The sequence below is a fragment of the Rhipicephalus sanguineus genome, chromosome 1 (genome assembly GCF_013339695.2).
Source record: "Rhipicephalus sanguineus isolate Rsan-2018 chromosome 1, BIME_Rsan_1.4, whole genome shotgun sequence".
NCBI classification, from domain to species: domain Eukaryota; kingdom Metazoa; phylum Arthropoda; class Arachnida; order Ixodida; family Ixodidae; genus Rhipicephalus; species Rhipicephalus sanguineus.
In genome coordinates this window covers 127,637,977-127,655,063 of record NC_051176.1, presented here as the reverse complement: position 1 = coordinate 127,655,063, position 17,087 = coordinate 127,637,977, and positions in this window count along the sequence as shown.

Here is a 17,087-nt window from a genome sequence, read left to right as displayed (position 1 = left end):
ATGGAAGAGTTGCGGGGCTTGACAATTTATGACATGCCTATTGTTTGAAAATCGCAAAAAAACGCACGTAATTTGAGATAATAATAACCGAAATTCAAGACCCCGATCGAGGTGATACCGAAACTGAGCGTACCTGGCGCGCAGGAAACCCGTCAGCCCGGTTACGTCAGACCGGAAGCTCACGTGACAATTAAAAAAAAAAAGACGTGTCGCAGCAGAATATGGTCTGCAAAAACGGCAAGTCGTCCCAAATACCCAAGTGGACCGCTTAATCTTTGCGTTTGGTGTGTTGGGCTAATCCGTTTCTTTGTTAAACTCGAGAGAAGTGCAAAGAACTCGTGCGCTTGTCTGCGAGAAGTAGCGCTGCAGTGGCTGCCGCCTAATTTTATGCTCTACAGTGAAAAAAAAAAGTGTAAATTGCGGTTCTCTTAGGTACAGCTCGAAAGAAACGGATAAGCACTATAGCTGCACTACACACCAAACGCAAATAATAAGTGATCCATTTGGGTATTTGGGACGACTTCCCGTTTTTGTAGACCATATTCTGCTGCGACTCGCTTTTTCTTTTTTTTCAAAAAAGTTTCGCGTGAGCTTCCGGTCTGACGTAAGCGGGCTCACGGATTTCCTCCGTGCTACGGCTCCGCGTGACGGCGCCGCGAAATTTATTCCGCGTGCGCCAGGAAATTGCATGCTTTTCGTTTTTTTTAAACAGCGGTACTGTTTAAGCTCGGGTTATCCCCGATAGTCGCGAACAAAAATTATCATCATCATGAACCGACACGTGCTCTCTTCGTCCTCTTCTTCATCTTCTGCTTCGCTACCAGAACACTTGCCTCAATTTGTACGGCGTGGGATGCAATAACTCTGATGGGAGAGGGAATGGGTAGAGAGAGAGAGAAAGAAAGAAAGAAAGAAAGAAAGAAAGAAAGAAAGAAAGAAAGAAAGAAAGAAAGAAAGAAAGAAAGAAAGAAAGAAAGAAAGAAAGAAAGAAAGAAAGAAAGGAGAACTAAACATAGAAAAAACAGAGAGAAGAGAAAACGAGCGAGAAAAATAAAGACCAACGAGGAACACAGCCCAGCTCCGCACTTCCTTCAGGCTTCGCACCACTAGTACGAAGCTGCCTTCACGCGTGGCTTACTTTCAGTGTGATCGTGAGCGCGCTAGAGTGCCTCGATGCGCTCGTTCGCCTAGAGCGCGCGGGCACGTCGTGGCACCCCGCGACGGCCGCGGTAACTAAGCAGCTCATGACGCTCAAGTCAGCCAATGGCCATGGACTTGGTGTTTATGGCGCGGTCATTCGGGTTCATGGCATCATCTGTCGAGAGAACAGTGAGCGAGTTCTAGCTGACTTTGAGAGAATTAATTGTAAATTCCAGGCCACGTGTTGTGCTATATTCTTTGGCTCGCATGTTCTCAGGAGCTTCGACTACCGATCGGCAGCGTTTTCTGACCATGCTGTAAAAGTGTTGCAGGGCCCCTTTAGCAATGTGCATTCAGTGACCCGTACATAGTGTAGAGGTGATCGACTTCAATCTAATCCATTGAAAACAATGTGCGTACTATTCCATACATCACAACTTGCGAGTGCGTCTTCCATAACTAGCCCGTTCAATTTTTATGCAATACCGACATCTTATACTGTTAAGTTCTTCAGAGTTACTCTCGGTACAATAATCCCGCCACCACTTTAATGAAAAAAAAAAAGGTGCTACTTGGAATCGTACGTATTATCATTAAAACATGCACATTTTTCAACCTCGTGCGATGCATCAAGCTTACAATAGCCATTTATCATGCTGTTTATCTTCATGGGGCAACACCTAAGCAATAGACCTAAAACAACTTCAGCACTTTCAAAATCAGGCACTCAAATTTATGTCATTTACCTCATTTCCTTATTCTTTACCTACCTATGAACATATTCGTATCTTTTCCGTACAACAGTAGTTTTTCATAAGTTGTCACGCATTAAGCCTCTTAACAACCTTCCTTTTGACAACGTCGTTAACAAAAATAACGTCGTATTTTGTGAGCGCACTAATATTTTTTTACCTAAAATCTGATCCACCTACGGGAAATTTACCCTTCGTTTCAATGGTATCGCAATTTGTAATAGAATACCCGCTAATATTAGGTCGTCTGTGTCATTACAATTTCCCAAACAGAACATGAAAAAAAGTGTTGCTAGAAGAGTCATCTTTTTTCACGTTTATTTTAGGGTGTACGTTTTCATAAATTACTGCATGGATTTTTTGTCTTTATTTATTCCGTTCTGCTGTTATTACTGAGCCCGTAGGTTATACATATGTTTTCTTTTGTAAAATAAGTTGTAGTTTGTTGTTTTTATTAGTATGTGAGAGATCGTAATTTTTTTTTCTGAGTAATCAGTTTTCTCAGTTTTTTGAGTACGTTTCTGAGTAATTTTTGTTGTATTATTTGTACAATGGTGCTTTAAAAGTTGTCTAATCGTTTTCGGTTTATCTTAACTTGTTTCTGAACGTACTTTTGTCGCTTTTAATTAGTTCGAACTATTAATTCTTGCTGCTCCTATACTCTCTTATAAGCACTAAGAATAAGTCTCTGAGGAATTTTCTTACTTTGGGACTTCTGTTACTTTGGGATGCTGTATATAACATATGAGCATGTTTCTGTACATAGGCCAGCAACAATAAACTTGAGCGGAAAGAAGGCAAGCAGTTTTCACTTGAACATGAGAGTGTTAATAACAAAATATAGTTCATGTTTCACAGGGAAAAAATGGTGCGATTCACTTGAGCTTTGGAGATAAGCAATATACGTTTAAAGTAATGGTTGACAGGAAGAGACTGGTAGAAGGGTTACAGGGCGTAGACTATTAACAATATAGAAATAGAGCCTTTCATGCAGAAAGAAAAGGCCAGAAGGCGATCCTAATCGGAAGCGTTGAATGTTGGGCCAGCTGGCGCATCATTGTAAAGTCTTTGAGATAAAAAAAGTCACAGTTTCGCCGCAACGGCGAAGCAGTGAATGCGATAGCAACAAATTGGAATGTAACACGAAGAACGGAAAGCAGCTCGAAATTGCCAGCGCGTCGCTCGAGCCCAAAGGACGCACGAAAAGAACGCACACACGACGAGCGCGAACTATACGTCACAGCTCGTTACTTGAAGCGCACTGCTGAAACATAAAGCAGGACGCACGAAACGAAAGAACAGGTACACACAGGACGAGCGCGAACTAAATGTCGCAGTTGTTACTTATATGTGTTTAAACAGCGCGCTCCTTTCGCAAACGCGGCGGCTACTGCGAGCGAAGTGACCTTAGTACGCTCTGTGACTTCAGCGCGGACATCACGGGGAAAGCACAAGACATACGACCCCCCGCTCCACAACCCACCCGCCCCCTTCTTTCCTTAAGATAAGCGCACGAAGGCGACTACGCCCTGTAGTGCGAAGAGCCTCGGCGTTCGCAGGAGCGGGGCGACGACCTTTAAAGCGCGCCCAGCGCCCAGCGCGCATATCGCGCCATCTCGCTGGTGAGTAAGAAAGCACACTGAAGTAAATGGTGTATATAATTAGCTCGCCGTTAGCATGCTGAAAGCCGCTACTCTCCGTGGCTTAGCCGTCTAACGCCGCGCGCTTCGGAGCGAGAGGTCGGCCGTTTGATTCCGCGCGTCGGAAAGTATTTCTGAATTACTTTTCTTCGTCACTTTTCTGTATATATATACACATATACATATACGGTATATACAGGTATATACATATACGGTATTTTTGCCGTCGCCGTCGTATATATACATATACGACGGCGATGGCAAAAATCAGCCTAAACTGTCCTTATAATTGCTATCGCAATAAAACTGTTGATGTTGCTGACTGCTCACAACACTTCTTCCCGTACTATTTCCACTCAATGACTTTACAACAATCCTAATCGCTAGACTTACGTACATCCATAGTAAAGCCTGTTGAGAACAAAAAAGCTGTAGGTGTCCATTTGTCCCCATTGCATTTTAAGAGGGTCACTGGTAAAAATTCATCAGCTCCATTCTCAAGAACATTGTTTACGTAGTACTTTGGAAATGCCTCGGGTGATAGGCAACTTCTAGATTAAAACCAGTACTAAGGGAATTCAAATGCTCATCAAAACACCCTTACAATGTACTAGCACAAACTTTTGTCAAGCTCCTGATTAAAATTTCATGTGTATATCTTTGGCTCACATTTATCGCATGCACTTTAGCATTCGAGTATTCCATCGAAAAGGCCATGAGATAACTGGATGAGGTGCTTTATCGGGAAGCCTTAGCAACAATGGCAAATAAAGTCGTCAGCGACATTACTTACACCGTGTAATTCACTGTCCTCGACAGTCCTATCAATAATAAGCTCTGGAAATGCAGCACGCATTTTTTTTCTCTGCCTGGAAATTTGAAAGCATATGCAGCTTTTGTGGACACATAACAACCAACGCCCTTGGCGGCCGCGGCGCGAAGCTAGCGCGTTTTCAATGGAACGAGCGAGATTTTCGCGAATAATTAAGCGCAGAGGGCGAATGTTGAAAAACGTACACGACAGAGCGCTTCTGGGAGCAGAAACGCTCGAGAAGACTGCAGCGATCATGTTGTAGTAAGCTTCAATTTTGTTCCCAGAGCAGTTAAAGATCGTGCAATGGGAGTCTATGGAAATGACAAAAATATTGGCCTGTTTTTTGAGACAAAAACGCTCACTGTGATGAAACTAAGGTAGTTATAGTAATGGTCAGGAAATCACATGTAGTCCTGACACTCAGCTTTCGTTTGAAGCCATTCTCAACTTGCCGCAATTGGGGTAACATTGTTCCCTAACTCGTTTTCTGAAACATGGTCCTTCAAATGCGCGTGGTATATTGATAAATCCTTGCGTATCACTAATAAAGCGTCAGCGATTGTGGCCGAGTGGGTCAAACACCCAGGCTCGGCGCGCGGCGTCGTCGCGCCTTCATCGGTTTGAATCCAGCATTTCTTTTCGACCGCTTGTGACTTAGATCCACAGCATCCCACAAGAGGTCACCGCCGAAACAAAACAGAGTTTTCGTTTCGGTTTTGTTTTCTCGCTTTAAATGTGTACCATCGTATTGTTTTTTTTAATTAAATGTGTTTAAGGAGAGGTTTGTGCCTATACATGGCTCCGGCTGCTCCTCTTCCCTTACTTATTAATTTGCGTCACGAACTTATAAATAAAAGTAGACTCACTCGCGGCAATGTCCTTTTAAAAGGAATGTTCTCACGTCATGCATAATGTACACGTGACGACAACAATGTTCACACACAAGACACACAAGAAACGTTCGCACTTTGCCAAAGAGTTCATGTCACAGTCCTTTGTATAGTGCGATCACATCATACAACAGTCACTGGGCATTGCCCACACTTTAAACACATCTGTCTTGAATCACAAGAGGCACCGCGAAACATGTGACCAGAAGTATCTGAATGTAAAGAATAATTACAAATCTGAATCAATATCTTTTTGATATTCCCGACTCTTATAAAAACTGTAATAGGGCGCGTGCAGCAATGTTTTGGAAAGTTTCTGTTGGCCATGGACCCAACATTTTTGCTAATGATAGCGGCCGTCTGTCCAATCTGTTTAGTTTTTGTAAGAATTTTTTTAAGGGGAACAGCATAATTTTTGCAGTGTAGAAGGAGGTGTTCTGTGTCTTCTTCTGCCTCTTCACATGTACATGTAGCGCAGTTAGTGTTTCTTATCCTATATATTAAGCTCTTAGTGTAGGCAGTGCCGAGACGAAGTCTGTGAATTACTGTTTCTACAGAACGGCTAATTTTAATCGGAATTTGAAATTCCATTCCAGCATCGATTGTAAATAACTGAGAGTTTTGAGCTCCGTTCGCGAACCAAGTCTCTTTGGACAATCGACCGCAGAGTTTGTTCAAGAAACACCGTGCATCACTCGCCGCGAGAGGTAATAGAGATAAATCGTGATCTTGATGCGCTGCATGTGCCAAACAATCAGCTGTGACATTTCCGGCCATTTCACAGTGACTTGGGATCCACTGGAAAACGATATCATGATGTAAATATTTTGCTATGGCGTATGTCTTCCGAATTTCATATGTTAATTTGTTATATGTTTTGCCTAAGTTGATGTCTTTAATACACACTAATGATGATTGCGAGTCACTTAAAATTACCCAGCGAAGTGGTCCTGTCTGTCTACATATGTAGCGTAAAGCAGAAAGTATAGGGAATAGTTCTGCCGTTGTGGACGTCGTAAAGTGACAGAGCCGAAAAGCTTTTCTCTCTTGGTATTCAGGTATATAGAAAGCTGACGTAGAACTTTGTTTTCGACATGACCCATCAGTGTAAACGCTAATACGATCAGCATAATTTGTGTAAAGATGGGCTAAAGTAAATTGTTTTGTTGCAGTAACGGGTATGACACACTTTCGAGTTAACCCCGGAATCGATGTGACAATTTCTGGAATGGCAAGTCGCCACGGGGGATGAGTTGTGCACGCCGACCAGTATTCATGAGTAGGTAGTCAATTTTTACATTGCATTATATCTGCATAGTTACGGGCAGTGGTTCTTTCCTGAAAAGCTCGGCAAAGAGGATGATTAGCGTGTTGTGTCGCCAATCGAAAGTAGTGCCTACAGGCTTCCGTAAATCTAAGCGCTTGGAAAGTTGGTTGACGGGACTCCGCAATGACCAATGCGCTAGAAGATGCGCGCGGTACGCCAAGACATATGCGAAGGCTTCTGGCCATCATTGTCAGGACAGTTTCTTCCAAATTATGAGATATACCGTATAGTACTGGAGCAGAGTATGCAATTCTTTGTCTAATCATTGCCGAATGAATACGTATTAAAGAAGAACTTGAACTGCCCCATCTCACTCCGGCAAATCGACGAAGAACGTTGACTAAGGAATTGACTTTCTCCTCTAATGCTTTTATTTGCGGAGGCCATGACAGCCTCCTGTCCAAAATAACACCCAAAAGCTTGTGCTGTCGCACAAGTTGTAAACGCTGGGAGTCTATCTCGAGCTTAAATCTTTTGAGGAACTTCCTCGTAAAAGGTAGTGCAGCAGTTTTGTCACGTGAGAGAATCATTCCTCTGCTTTTCAAAAACTCATTAATTGTTGTTAGGCCTGCTTGTAGCGTATGCTGAACAACTTGATACTCGAGTCCGTTGCCCATATGCACAAATCGTCAGCATGCATAAAGGAAATAATTCAAGGTTGCGGGCAATATGTGTGACAGTTCAGCCATAACACAATTAAACAGAAATGGGCTGAGGACGCTACCTTGGGGAACACCTTGATTCACTTTATGCTGTTTGCTTTTGCCATCGGCAGTTTCGATAAAAATTTTCCTGTGCCCAACTGAGTTAACCCATGCAGAACATGTATGTGGCTTGTTGTGTCAAATGCCCTCTTTATGTCTAGGAACACTGCTATGGTGATTTTCCCACAGCTTCTCTCGTGATCTACATGTGTAACAAGATCTAAAATGGCATCCATCGTGCACCGATGCCTTCGGAAACCTGCCATATTTTCTGGGAGTATCTTCGCGCATTCTGTCCACCATTGAAGCCTAGCGTCAATTACCTTTTCCATAAGTTTACATAAGCAGCTAGTCAGACTGACAGGACGAAAGGAATCTATAGATAAGGGACTTTTACCAGGTTTTAGTACCGGAACGACTCGTGCAACTTTCCAAGAAGGAGGAAGACATTCTAGTACCCATGCATCATTTAGTACTTTTCACAAAGTACAGTGAAACCTCGCAGATACGATCACAGCTCATACGAATGTCGGGGTGATACGAATTTTTCGTTGATTCCGGTCAAGGCCCATTGGCCTGCAATGTAATGGAGTATGGTTGTTGCGAACAGATTTTCACCCAGCGACGTTTGATACTAATGTACACTACCGCCCAGGTACGAAGAGGTGCTGTCCACGCTGTCGCGGGGGACGCGCCAAGCATGTGCGAGCGCGGGAACGCAAGCATGGGCATGCGCGCCGCACCCCCCAATCGTCAGAATCACCGTGTAAGAAAAACACTTTTCTTACGGTCAGAATAAACCTTCAGAGAGGCGTCACGGCCTCCGACACTGTGTGCGCGAATCTTTGAGGCTCTTATGTGTCTCCGTGTGCCTTCGCGTTTAGATTACAGAGGACATTAGCGCTATGCTTTTTTTTTCTAACGCATCGACGCGAGCTGCAGTCGTTGTGCTGTGTTTACACGTGCCTGCCTCGTGCATCAGACATCCTATGAAAGGTGGACGGGGACCGAAAGAAGGCGAGGACGGTCTTGGCGAAGGAGTCAGGCCTCACAACGTCAACAAGCGCGACCGTTGAAGCCGCACTTGTGCGGGCACGGCTGTAAATCTCCCCAAAAACATCCCCAACACCTCCGCAATAACAAAATCATAACACAGGACCGTGGTTCTGTAATTTTGTGGCCTTGATCCATCGCGTCAAAGCGTTTCTTTTAATACTTTCGCTGCGGTACTGTGGTGTCATGCAAAAAAGCATACTAAAATTTGGAAGGGGCTACTGCTGTCGCGGGTCACAACGCACCTGGTTCATTTATTAAGTACGCGCGTACGGGCCGTATATTTACGAGTGTTGGTATGACTGCCGACATCTAAAAACTTAAGTGACGATCACTCAGGATTCTTCCTGACGTTGCTGCGACCCTGAAAAACAATAAATGAAAATCCAAGAAAACGGCAGGAAGTGGAAGACGGAAGCTTGCGATGAAAAAAATCCGTAAACAGGGAGTGGGTGCTCGAGCCAACATTTCGACAAGTGGACTTGTCTTCTTCAAGGCTGGAACTTCCAGCCTTGAAGAAGACAAGTCCACTTGTCGAAACGTTGGCTCGAGCACCCACTCCCTGTTTACGGATTTTTTTTCGTAATAAATGAAAATGTACGCCAGCTTTCTTTTGTGGCATGCTAATTGTCGCATGCTTTCTGGTGATACGAATTTCGGTTGATATGAATATTTTTGGTGGTCCCCTGAGGTTCGTATCACCGAGGTTTCACTGTACTTGTGGCCACCAGGCCCAGATTTCTCACAGCAGCATATGTGACCCCATCCGGCCCAGCTGCTGTCCTCTGACGGCACGATACCAGCGCGTTCTTTAATTCTTCTAGCGAAAACTCCTGGTCTAGGTCATGATGATGTGTGCGGAGAGCCAATGCAACCGGTGCTTGGACTTGTTCTAGAGAGTTTATGTACGCTGGTGTACTCACTGCTGCACTTGGGCGTGTAATAAGCTGGCGAAACTCATTCGCCATGGTCCCTTCACTTTATGACATTCCACTTGCATTCTTAAACATTCAACACGTATCAGGGTGTTGAGGTCCGCATTTATAATTTATGCTTTAACCTTTCAAACACCCTAAGGAGAAGAACGCGTGACTAATTGACTTACGTAAACAAAGATGTTTCTTGCTACAGCACGCATATTGTGTTCGAAACTTATTTATCAGTTCTCATGATATTCCTGTAGTCTTCTCAGGTCCCTACAATCTAGAAACATACAGAGAACAGACTGAGCTTATAGAAGCCCCTGTAAATGCGGCATAGTAACTAACGAACACAGCTGAAAACTTCTGCAGTTGCTTTTTATCTTAAGGCTAACGCAGGTGTCTTTCATAACCTTTGACTGTCCACCCGTTGATCTCATTCCTAATGCCCTGCTTCGCTGAATTTCTTCAGTTTAGCAGCCATCTCGATCTATTCCGGATGTTGAAGCAGCAGGCCCGTAGCCAGGAATTTTTTTCGGGGGGGGGGGGGGGGGCACTTGCTGAAAGCCTTGACTATTTGAGAAAAACGCCTATTTTCATTATTTATTTTCGGTAAAACACCATGTATCAAAAATTTCGGGGAGGGGGGGTTCCGGCCCCCCCCCCCTGGCTACGGGCCTGTAAAGAAGTACTATTCTACAAAACCTACTGTTTCATTCTTTATCTGAATCATCTGTTATTCACCTGTTGTCATATTCACTGTTGCATGTGATCAGAAAAATGCCAGCATGCCTTCTTTTTTCAACAATATAAAGTGTTGTGCGCTGCATCGAATTGGTCCATATATGACGTATGTGGACCAAAGCCTCTGGGAAGTAGAGGGACTGAGCCTGCCCATTCAAGAATGAAGTTCCGGCACTCCAATAGATTTTGGCACGCACTCGCATCCTACCTATACGTACCACAGTATAAGGCCCATTTTTAAATGTGTATCAAACTAAAAAGTAAAGCAAACCTAATGCAAGACAGGGTTCTGAGAGTGGCATTCGCACTGGCTGTGTTGGTAAACTTGTAATTATGTGCGAGCCATCTTCTTTCTTTTTTTTCCCTTCGATGTATTGATCCTCGCTCTCCACCACCCCACGAAAGCTTTCTGCACCTAGCATGGTTTTGCACTTGCTCCAGGATTTTCAGCATTACTAGCTTTCTGCGCCTCTCCTAGTTTGGCGCTGCCTCCGAAACCGGCGCTCCTTTGACCATGCGGTGATTTCGTATGATGACATCATCACGTGACGTCATAATGACGTCACATGATAATGTCTTTCAATAGAATTCAATTTTATTTCATCTCAAGGATGAGCGCAAGTTCGGGAGGAAAGTGACGTCAGTCACTTGAGGAGAAACCGAGCCTCCCTGGTACATGGAAAGCAATGAGGACAAGGGGGTGACGGATCAACGCAAAACTGCGCAAAACCTATGAAAGTTTTTGCGCAGTACAAGTGAAAATATGTATGAATAACAATGCTGTACACACAAGCTCAAATATACGTAAACAGTTTCTTACTGCGCGCGTTCCGAAGTAGAATGTAAATTATACAGGGACACAAAACAATAAAAACGAACAACAATGTTATGCGCACAAATTGTAATATATGTGAATGGCTTTCTGGCTACCCAATTTGCAAAGTACAGTCTCAGATGTACATCAACACAAAGTACGCTATACATAGTTTCATTAAAGCCTGAATTAGCGTTTCCTCAATATTTACGATTAAATTGCTTCCTGTCAAGTGGACTGCATTTTTCAATCGTTATTTTTTCTTGAAGTAATTTATTTAATAACACAGGAACAGTAATACGCAACATTTGTCGCTCACAGTGTGTTCTACAGAATACAATGCTCCGCCCCGCCACGGTGGTCTAGTGGTTATGGCACTCGACTGCTGACCCGAAGGTCGCGGGATCGAATGCCGGCCGCGGCGGCTGCATTTTCGATGGAGGCGAAAATGTTTGAGGCCCGTGTACTTAGGTTTAGGTGCACGTTAAAGAACCCCAGGTGGTCAAAATTTCCGGAGCCCTCCACTACGGCGTCTCTCATAATCATATCGTGGTTTTGGGACGTTAAACCCCAGATATTATTATAGAATACAATGCTCCACTGTTGTTGGTGACGAGTAGGGTACGGAACAGCAGGTGTTTCCAGTACAAAGATATCCAAAAGACCCGGTTGTTATGAAACACGGATTGATTATGTCGTATTGCTAGGGAATACTCGTGAAGTTTGTGACTTTTGACAAAGCACTTAAACAGTTCATTGGTGTGCGCGTAGTAGTTGACATTTGCTATACATGGTGTTTCAAGAAATGTGTTCAAAATACTAAAAAAATATGGAAAATGGGATATTTTAACGCTGCCTTCATAATTACTTTTTCCGTGGTGGTAGGCATCCTATGATGTGTAGAGGCATCAATTACGACATTAATTAAATTAATTAAGTTAATTAACTTTTAATTAGTAGATACATGTGGTCGGGTCACGTGGAAAATTGCAGCCATTCCTGCGAAGGTGCTGTTGCCTCTTCGAGATTTCACAAACGAGCCGCTGGAAATTATTAACGAGTAATGAAATTGACAAATTTCGCCAGCAAAACTAAAACCGAAACTCGGAAGAGCGCAACTGCCTTACTCCTCCGAGACGTCCAGAATGAGCGAGCGTCGTTGTATGCCAACCATCGATCGGATTTGCTTCGTGGTTGTGCGGGTTTCGTTTGCGATCAGAGCGCGCATGGCGCACGTACGTTAACAAATGCAGAAGAACTAACACCACTGCAATTGCCGTCGTCAACAGTGACGTCACTCTGGTCGTCTGCTAGTTTCGCTCATCGGAGCTTCAATTCGGTTTCACCGGTGAATATGGTTGAATTTCATTGCTTCGCAATAATTAGCAGCGGCCGATTTTCCAAAATCTCAAAGCGGCAATGGCCTCTTCGCAGAAAGGACAGCTAATTAAAATTAATTAAAAGTAATTAATTTATTTCACTTAATTACTACCTCGCGCCCACATAGGTTGTACTTACCGCTCGACGCGGTCCTGCGAAGACAAAACACGAGCAAGAAGAGACACCGGCAGAACACAACTTCAAAAATTTTTTTCTTGCTTAAAACAAAAAGTAATTTGATAAAACTTTCTCAGTCAGTAGACAACTAACGTTGCTAGTAAATGCGCTATTTAGCATAATTTTACTAGGAACACCTCAATGGTAAATTTACGACTAAACATGTGCAAAAAAGAACTTTTCTGCAACTTTGTGACCAGCTGTACACACCATTTCACGCAATATACGTCTCAAACTATTTTCGGCCTACAGTAAAACTTCCTGGCAATTAGTTGAAAGAAAATATTACATTTCACTGAATGTCGCTTTTCTATGAAAAAATCTCCAATATGGGTCATATTGTCCATATTTAAGGCCGCATAAAAAACCCACGAAAGCGTAAACGTTCGTGAAACTTATTTTAAGTGAGAAGCCTACGATCGTTATGTAGGAAAAAAATTGTCCTAGCCTAATTTATGAAGAAGGGATTTTTTTGAAAACGCATTTTACGAGCCATAGTTTCGAGCTTTCCGAAAAACTTCACATACGGTTTGCGGCCCTGAAAAATTTTTTTCGCCGAAAATATTTTGGCGGAAGGCTTCTGGCTTTGCATAGATAGTCCTCGATTTTTTTCATTCAAATCGCAGATGCTCGAGCGCCAAGGCTGGGACAGTTGGCGTGGAATGACCCACTAAGATTTATCACTGATTGTGATCATGCCCTTAATGTAATAAGTTGAAAAGCAACGGCCATAAAATGCTACCTTGCGGAACCCCTTTATTTATAGCCTGGAGAGAAGATAATATATCATTAATTCTTGCGCATTGCGAAGTAAAATTTCAAGACGGAAAGTGGGATGCCGCGAATATCATGCCTTTCTAATTCTTCAAGTAAAGTATTACGACTACGGCGTGCGTCATAGTTATACCATAGTTTCGGCGCGTAAAACCCCACGAACTATATTATTTTTAAGTGTTATCCAGGTGTGCGCTGTACTTATTTGAGGTTGTAAAGGTATAGTGCACAAGGTATACATGCTATACAAGCTATCAATAACGAGCTTTTAGAAAACGAGGACCTGTGTCGACAAAACAAACTTCATATTTGGTGAAACGTGAAAGAGTAAAGTTTTTGCTGTGTTTGTGCTAATATTGTATTTGGAAATATTCAACATGCCGGTAACCCCCACGTGTAACTGTCACGCGCGACATTGCGCTCAGGTCTTAAGAGGTCAAGGAAGGCCCACGATATAAAAATATGTCACAACGCGCGCCGTTGCAACAGCTCTCTTTGACGAGCTCAGAGCGGATGAAAAATCCAACGCGCAAGCATGCTGCTACTAAGCGATAACAAGCACGCGCAGGTCAAGTGACTTGTCCTTTTGCCTTGTCACAGTGAGATCCTGCGCGCATGTCATCGTTCTGCCGTGGCCACGTTCACCCGCGAACAATTGGCGCGCAACGCACTCCGGACTCAAGAAGCAGCTCGTATGCGCAACGGTCTATAGGGGAGCGGAGGTTTATGGGCTAAAGGTAATTATATCGCTTACGGGCGTAATTTTGGCAGATCTGCAGTAAATGCAGCAATTCTAACAGTTAGGAAGAACACGAAAAGTACTTGGCGCTTAATAGTCTGCTGCCAGCGACATGTACAATTGGTCGCATATCAATAGAAAAGCTCCCTTTCATTTTTCAAAGTATCTGCGACAAATAACTGCGTTTGGTAAAGCATTTACTACAGTAAAATTTCGTTGACCAAAGAAGCCACCTCTGGACTCGTTATGGTGAATTAGACTCTACTACACGTTTCTGGCAGGTGATTTCGTAAATTAAGCTCATAGCTTCAACAGCTAACAGAATTAGTTGATCAGTCATTGATACGCCAGAAACAAGCACCGACATGCATTCATGCGAGCAGTGAGCCTTATTGTCGAAATATATGACGCTATTTATGCTCCAAAACACGTTTATTTACATGGCAGAGTTAACGCAATCAAAATTAAAAGTAATCAGTAATTTGCATTTACTTGCGTTTCTTCTGTCGCGACTCCATGAGCATCGTTTGCAGCTTGCCCTGAAATAGAAATACAAAGGGCTGTGCCGGGACCAGCGCATCAGTTCGAATTAACTGTAAGTTAGAATTAACCGAGTTCCAATTAACGAGCTTCTGCTGTATTCACAGCATAGTGGTGCACGTTGAACTCAGTACGGGTGCAACGCCTATGGTTAACGCATGTACAGTACAATTTTGGCGTTGACTGTGGTATCGATTGAGGGGATCGAGAGCGTCCTCCTACCTGGCGCCTCGTTCCCCAGCTGCCGCGCGCGTGCCGGCAGCGTAGCCCGGGCGCACTTAGGCACCGGCAATCGCCAAGATGGTGGCCAGGGCGCCTCTTTGTCTGGGCGAGCCAAGCGTCGGCTCCGTCCCGCGCTGGCATGTCCGGGCACGCTACGCTGGCGCGCTGCGCGGGCCTACGTCACAACGCAGCGCCATTCCCCATTGGGCCGCTGGTGACATCCTCCTCTCCTATGAGCTAAGATGCGCCCGACGTTTCGCTCGTGGCGGCAGATGCTCTCAGGCTAGCACGAGAGGTTGACGCGCTGCTCTAGCAGGCGGCTTCTCGTTCGGGTGCTCGACCGCTGCCCTTTGTGTGGTAGTCTGAGCGCCGCTGGCAAGCGTACTCGATAGGTCTTGCGGAGTTCCCCTTACGGCCTGCAAGCCTGTGAGTGTCGTACTGTGCTGCATCTTGGGTTAATAAACCCGTTGTTGTTGTTACCCTGCCTCGTGCGTGGTTTCTGCGCCGTGCCGGAGAATCGACGAACCCGGCCGTAGCGTCTTTGTTCGCTGCGGCAGTGGAGAACGTCGCGTCCCTACACGGTCGCGCTCGTAGGTAAGCCTAGTGCAAACCTATCTCCACATAACTGGCGCCCAACTTGGTTTCGACATGGCTTCAGAGCAGACCCCCTCGAGGCGCTCGTTCCTGTTCGATCCTGTGGCGACGGACTTGATCTCGTTCGAGGCGGACGGCTGCGACAGCACGGGGTACGGCCCTCTCGGCGACCCTCTGCTTTCGTTCACCGGGAGAGATCCCTTTTTCGGGGCCCCCTACAGTGATGCGAGCCGCTCGAACGAGGACCACAGTCCTAGCCAAGCCAGTAACGGGCTGTATCAGCTGTTCGAGACTCACGCACTTACGGGCCCGTCCCCGGCGCAGTCTCCGCTCGCTGGCCTTTCCTTGGCAGCAGCGCAGTTGACGGCCCAAACCGCCGCACCCGAGCCTTCCTACCTAGGCCACTTAGGTGTCGGCATGCACGCTCTCACTGACCCATCTTGGTCAGGAGCGCAAAGAGTTGACAACGTCGTGCGCGAGCCAGCTCGCTTGGCCGACAACGTCGCCGCGTTTCCCGACGCTTGCATGCCTCAGACTCGCGTAGGCGACGTTTTCGACGGACGTGGGCCACCGTGCTCCGCTGTCGACCCGTTTGCCAGTCGCGTGAGGCCTCAAGCACCAGTCGGAGCGCAAACCCTACCCTCCTCCATGCCGTGTACTGGCCCTTTTCGGTCGGACGCTCATGTTGGGGAACAGGCGCGCGCACCTGTTACGGCCGCGCCCGCCTCGGAGCAATCACCGCTGCACGCAACTGCGGCGCAGCTCCTAAACGTCCTGTTGGAAGCGGCGCGCTCGCAGCCTTGTGCTGTAAAGGGAGGCCTCGAGTCCCCTCAGCCAGGCGCACCGAGTAGCCTAAGGGTACCTCTGCCTGAGTACAGCGGTTATTCGGACCGCATGAGTGCCACAGAGTACCTCGAGGTGCTGCACCGCTATCAGCGGGCGATGGGGCTGAGCGACAGCGTTATGCTCGGTAGTGTATTGCCTGTATCGCTGACAGCCCAAGCGGCGCGGTGGTACCGACTTGTCGGCCACCAAGCTCGTTCGATGGAGGAGTTTAGGGCGCTCTTCCGTAGCGAATTCCTTCCTCCCGACTACGAGCGCCGCATGCGTCGCGAGCTAGAGCTTCGCACACAGCATCCCGACGAATCTCTTCTCGAGTACGTCCGGGCTTTGCAGGAGCTCTACCTCCTTGCCGATCCTACGGCATCAGACGCCGAGAAGGTGGAGCGAGTCATACGTCAGGCTCATCCAACCTTCGCCGCTTACCTTCGGAGCGCCCGTTATCGTGACCTAAACGAGCTGGCATCCGATGCGAAGCGTATTCAGGGCGACATACTGGCGGCGAGAGCCTACCGCCCGCCGCCGCCGCCGTCCGCTTCTCTCGAGCCTCGTTGTGCGTGGGCTGGTGGTGACTCGTCACCCCGTAATCCCCCTAATCACGAGGTGGCCTCGGCCGTGAGAGAGCAACGAGACGCGCCGGACGTTTCGGACCGCGCTCTCGACCCGTACTCGTACGCCCGGGCGTGCCCCTTTGCACTGCAGGGCGAACGAGAACGGAACCCCCGTGCCCCAATGCACGAGAAGAGATCCGATCGCGGAGCCCCCCCTGCGGCTAGCGAACGGAGGCCTCCTAGCTCTCAAGGGTCGCCAAAATCCCTCACTGATGGGGGAAAAGGCGTCGTCTGCTACCGTTGTCATGAGCGTGGCCACACCGCGCGATCATGCAACGCGCCCCAACCGACGCAAGGGCCTGCTCGCCCGTCGGGAAACGGGGTGAGCCGTCGGTGAGCTCCCCCTCGCCGGCGGCTACAGCAGTACGAGAGCATGGGGGTGTAACCCAACCTCTGGCACCGATGGCGTGTC